Source organism: Erpetoichthys calabaricus, chromosome 18 (genome assembly GCF_900747795.2).
Source record: "Erpetoichthys calabaricus chromosome 18, fErpCal1.3, whole genome shotgun sequence".
Classification (NCBI taxonomy): domain Eukaryota; kingdom Metazoa; phylum Chordata; class Cladistia; order Polypteriformes; family Polypteridae; genus Erpetoichthys; species Erpetoichthys calabaricus.
In genome coordinates, this window is record NC_041411.2 from 7,709,452 (window position 1) to 7,715,651 (window position 6,200).

Consider the following 6,200-nt stretch of genomic DNA (forward strand, 5'->3'; position numbering starts at 1 on the left):
AAAGTTTTTAAATGCCACAATAACTGCACATTTGTCACTTTGTTTGTACATGTTACTATTTTATGCTGCTGTTGGACATTTATATATCTGTGGATTCACTTTCATTGTATTTGGCAAGGTAAGTTCTGTATGAAATTAATTTAATATGCACTAACATGTTGCAGTTGGTGTTAAATAAGATAGGATCACTGTATACCCAACCTGGTGTTGAAATAAATGCAGATTCACATTAGCAGCAAAAGCCTACAGGAAGTGAATAAAATTGCAGCAACCTGGTAGCCTTTTTACTGAAGAAAACGGTGCTATCAACGTAAGCTGAGGAGATAATGTCCATCATTATGTAGGTTACATTAAGGTCCGTATAAACCAAAATTTATTAATAAATTCAGCACTCTAAATTGGCACTTTGAGTGTGTGTGAGTTTCTGCTAAGTGATGCACAGGTTGCCCATCCAATGTGAGTTCCTGCCTTACAGTTTGTGCGGCAGCGTAAGCTCACAATCAGTTGACCTTAAAATTGAGATAATAGGGTTTGAGAGAATGTGGATGGATATTGCCTAAACCAAGCAATCCAGCAAGGTAATTTACAAGTTAGAGCATAGACTTAATGACAGAGAAGATGATTACAATTTTGCTGTAATACAGCAACTCCACCTCCAAGGGATTGGGACACTATTAACACCAATGTTATCAACATTCTTAAACCAAGGTAATCCTAATATGCTTTTTGCTTTGCAACTAATACTTAGGTCGCCTCTTAGAACAGTGGTTCTCAACAGCCAGTCCTTTAGCTGCTGCTTTTTGTTCCAACCCGTTCCTTAATCCGTCTGTCATTGTTGGCTTTAAACGACCCCTTTAATTTTTTTTTTTTTTCCTTTTTATGTTGCAAATAATTGTCTAATTAACCTAACAATTCTTACTCATGTAGCACAGTAATTACGGATTCATTAAGTAAAAATATACCATAACCAGTTTGTAACTTTCAGATGGCTGTAAAAAGACTAACAACAAAAAAAAAAGAAATAACCAGTTTTTTTTTTTGTACTGTGGTCATGATTATTTACTCATGCTACATTGTTTTTTGTAACATTTACTGTCATTTTTTTTAATGAAAGAATTGGAGTTGGTAGAACCCTCTACCCTTTGAAATATGGGCCAATTATTAAATGAAATTAGTGGCTATGTATAGTAAATTTAATTTTATAAATGACATTTATGTGCCCAGTATACATTGCAGTATAATTAAAACGTAATCTGGCTTGTAACAAAAACTCAAAACATTGCATTAAAACACATCAGACGTAATATTCTGTATTTGTTAGGAAAATGCCATGTTCTTGCTTTGGGCTACAATACCTGTACCTGATTTGCCTTCTGCAGAGTACAAGACAAGCTGTTCAGTATGTACTTCAGTTCAGTGGTCTAACAAATATTTAAAGTAGGCCTTTATATAAAAAAAAAATTGAATGGTTATCTCAGTTGCCCTTGTGCACTGCATGCAAGTCAACAACATTCACCAGTAAACCAATTTGTAACCGAGATTGTGTTAATATGAAAAAGTTATCTTTACAAAGTACTGTTCTTAGTAACAATTAGTTCCTGAAAGCAGCAATCTCTGCAATAATCTTTTAGATTATTCACAAATGATTCTGTAGTTCATCTTCTCCTACCCCAATTTTCTGTTGGAACAAGAATTCTTGTGTATCTTATATATCCGAGGTAACATTGTTGTTTTGTTGCTCTTTGTCATTAAGGGAATCGTTTTGTTAATCCCCCCCCCCCCTTGGCCATTAATAAGTAGATATATACAGACGTGGGCAAAAGTAGGTTTACAGTTATTCATATAGAAAAAGACATGCATGTTTATAATTGCTACACTCGAGCACACTTCACTATTAATAATAAGACATAATACAAATAAGTACAATAATTAGATAATACATGAATAAACTGTGTTATGTACTCAACTGTATAGTGGGAAGCTCATTTTAGATTTATGTTGTGGTATTTCTCGGTTTTGTATTTCTTGCTTTAGGTTTTTCTAGGTCCAGTATTTCTACTTAATGGTTGCTGTGGAAACTGATATTCTGCTTTATTTGTGTTTCTGAAATCCAGTTGTTATTCCTGCTTTCTGGTGTGCTTTCCTGTATCCTTCACATTGTTAGCCCTGTGCCAAATGCATTATTTCTATCTTGATACAAAAAGTGAGTTTATTTTTATAATGTATTTGATCTGTAATTATCTTCTCACGATGCATATATAAAGCACAATGCAATGCCATCTTTTTTGTTGCTACTGTTTTATAATCTTGTTTATTTGCAATGTAAGTATGCCTGCTTAGTGAAGCACCATGTGGTTATGCTTGCTGTGCAGCCTGAGATAAAGATAGATACATTTGATCATGTCTTCAGATATAAAACCAATTCATGTTTCAAATGTTTTCACTTTGCACTAACTCAGATTTTATATACAGTATCTCTCAAAAGTGAGTACACCCCTCACATTTTTGTAAATATTTTCATGGGCCATCACTGAAGATATGACCCTTTGCTCCAATGTAAAGTAGTCCATGTACAGCTTGTCTCACAGTGTAAATTTGCTGTCCCCTCAAAATAACTCCACACACAGCCATTAATGTCTAAACCAGTGGCAACAAAAGTGAGTACAACCCAACGTGAAAAATGTCCAAATTGTGCCCAATTAACCATTTTCCCTCCTCGTGTCATGTGACTTGTTAGTGTTACAAGGTCTCAGGTGTGTTAAATTTGGTGTTATCGATCTCACACTCTCTCATACTGGTCACTGGAAGTTCAACATGGCACCTCGGGGCAAAGCACTCTGAGGATCTGAAAAAAAGAATTGTTGCTCAAAATAAAGATGGCCTCGGCTATAAAACGATTGCCAACTCCCTGACAATGAGCTGCAGCACGGTGGCCAAGACCAAACGGCGGTTTAACAGGACAGGTTCCACTAAGAACAGGCCTTGCCATGGTCGACCAAAGAAGCTGAGTGCACATGCTCAGCGTCATATCCAGAGGATGTCTTTTTAAAATAGACGTATGAGTGCCGGCAGCATTGCTGCAGAGGTTGAAGGGGTGGGGGGGTCAGCCCATCAGTGCTCAGACCATACGCCCGCCGCAGCCTGCATCAAATTGGTCTGCATGGCTGTCGTTCCAGAAGGAAGCCTCTTCTAAAGATGATGCACAAGAAAGCCCGCAAACGGTTTGCTGAAGACAAGCAGATTAAGGACATGGATTACTGGAACCATGTCCTGTGGTCTGATGAGACCAAGAAACTTATTTGGTTCAGATGGTGTCAAGCGTGTGTGGCGGCAACCAGGTGAGGAGTACAAAGACAAGTGTGTCTTTCCAACAGCCAAGCATGGTGGTGGGAGTGTCATGGTTTGGGGCTGCATGAATGCTGCCGGCACTGGGGAGCTACAGTTCATTGAGGGAAACGTGAATGCCAACGTGTACTGTGACATACTGAAGCAGAGCATGATCACCTCCCTTCGGAAACTGAACATGATAACGACCCCAAACACACCTCCAAGACCACCACTGCCTTGCTAAAGAAACTGAGGGTGAAGGTGCTGGACTGGCCAAGCATGTCTCCAGACTTAAACCCTATTGAACATATGTGGGGCATCCTCAAACGGAAGGTGGAGGAGCGCAAGGTCTCTAACATCCACCAGCTCTGTGATGTCGTCATGGAGATGTGGAAGAGGATTCCAGTGGCAACCTGTGAAGCTCTAATCAAGTCCATGCGCAAGAGAGCTAAGGCAGTGCCAGAAAGGAATGGTGGCCACACAAAATATTGACACTTTTGGCACAATTTGGACATTTTTCACTTAGGGGTGTACTCACTTTTGTTGCCAGCGGTTCAGACATTAATGGCTGTGTGTTGAGTTATTTTGAGGGGACAGCAAATTTACACTGTGATACAAGCTGTACACGGACTACTTTACATTGGATCAAAGTGTCATATCTTCAGTGTTGTCCCATGAAAAGATATCATAAAATGTTTACAAAAATGTGAGGGGTGTACTCACTTTTGTGAGATACTGTATGTACTTTCTAGACTTAAATCTAATCACCTGTATTAAGAAACATGCAATTTGCAATAAACATTGAACTGTAATCTGCACTTCTTTCATTACCCTTTTATTAAACACTGGTATTTAATCTTGTGCTCTTCATCATAAAATCGGTCCCTTTTCTAAAAGCTACTTAGTCAAGGAATGCAAAACAAACAAATGTGACTTTTGTAACGACAGTTCAATATGTGAAATTATGTAAGGTGTCTTTTTTTTTCTGTGGAATCCCAAAAACTGAAACTTTCTCTTCACTCTTTGGCAGTGCAAAGGTGGACACAGGCCAGGCAGGGCCAACTTGATTTATTTTTTCTTAGCCTATTTTTTTTTCCTTCTCCAGGTGATTTGCAACTCAACTCAGTTATTAAATATATTCAACTTGTTGTGGCTATGTCGTCCATGTCTCCTGCCAGTCATCTGAGCTTGGAAAGTGCCACCCATCAGAAGCTCAAACCACTGTACCCCATTTTCTTTCACTCCAAATAAGCTGCAGCTATATTCTAGCATAATAAATCTTTACATTTATATAGTGCTTTTCTCAGTACCCAAAGCGCTATCCACACAGGGAGAAACCGGAAAGCGAACCCACAATCTTCCACAGTCTCCTTACTGCAAAGCAGCAGCACTACCACTGCGACACCTGTTAGGACATCCCACCACATTGCCAAGCTATTCATCTTTCCTTTCGGTCACCAGCCAAAGACAATGACCATCAGAGAGAATGGTGATGTACACGGAACATCACTGTATAATACAACACCTATTGAAATGATAGATGGAAAATACCAACATTCGCCATTTTGTAATTGTCACATACTATCCCAGTAAATGTCAGAAATCTTAGAAGAAGAAACAAGAATATTAACCAACAATAGCAGAGATACTGTCTATTTAGATTCCTAAACTCAAAATTCCTCAAACTTGGACTGCACCCTGCTATATGTAGGGGCATTGAGGCCAGGAGGGCAAACCTGCTGCTGTGTCATCCACCCTCCAGGTCATAGCAGAGGTTAAGAGACCTGCTTGCTCCGCTGAGCAGGGGAACCAGTGATCTGGCCAGGATTCAAACACTGTCTCCTGTTCTCGAGAACTAAATCGGTACTGCAATGATTTTCAATTTGTATTAACAAATAAAAAAAGTACTTTTCCTTCTTGGCCGATCATACTATCCATGTGTGCATCATTTAGGTCGTAAAAACACAACCGTTAATACAACAAACCAATAGGACTTCAAATGTTTCAATAAATACTTTCACTAACCAAAACCCCCACTTGCTTTGTCAGGTCTAATGGTCTAATTATGGGCTTTTTCATCTCAAGGTTCTTTTTTTTCAGCCAGTTACATTGATCTGTTTCATTGGGTAATCTATTTCTAAACACAGGGAACTGCACAAATTATTCTTAGGTTAATCAGGCAAAGTCAATGAGGGCTCGTCAATGTGAGTCACATTTTTTTTTTTTAATTATTGTGAATACTGTGAATTTTTCAGGTGAAGTATGGAAATGTACAAATCAATTCCTGACATTATAGCGGCCAAGTTAAAGTCGTTAGAAATGTCGGGAAAAACAGGGCCCTCCAAGAAATCCCATAAGCACTATGGCATAGCCAACGTTTGAAATCAAGACTCTGATAACCAATACACAATTAAATTTGTCTAATTTAGAAATTGAAAATATATTAATTTTTAATCAACATGGCCTTTTTAGAACATTAGGTTATTTCAATTGATGTCACTTCAACTTGGGGTAAGGCTTCTGTACCCCTTGTAGCTATTTTTCATGCTTTCTCATGCCAACCTATGGTTTTGATGTTATCCTTCATTTTTTTATCAGTGGTGGAAGTTCCTACACTTTAATTAGAGGTGCTGCAGAGTAAGTTAAGTGAGGGTATGCCTTTCTAAAGATTTGTGTTAAATTTTTTGGTTCTCCAAAGATAAGTAACATGGAGGGACAGATTCTCTTCGCTAGTTAAATGTTAGTACACATGGATGATAATGAGAAAGTGTTTCAGATGCACCTTATGTGTCCCCTAAGGCTGTGGTATTCTGTCTCAAGCCTGGGACCAGTCTATGGCTGGAGGATTTCGTTTTAACTAATTTCACAATCAC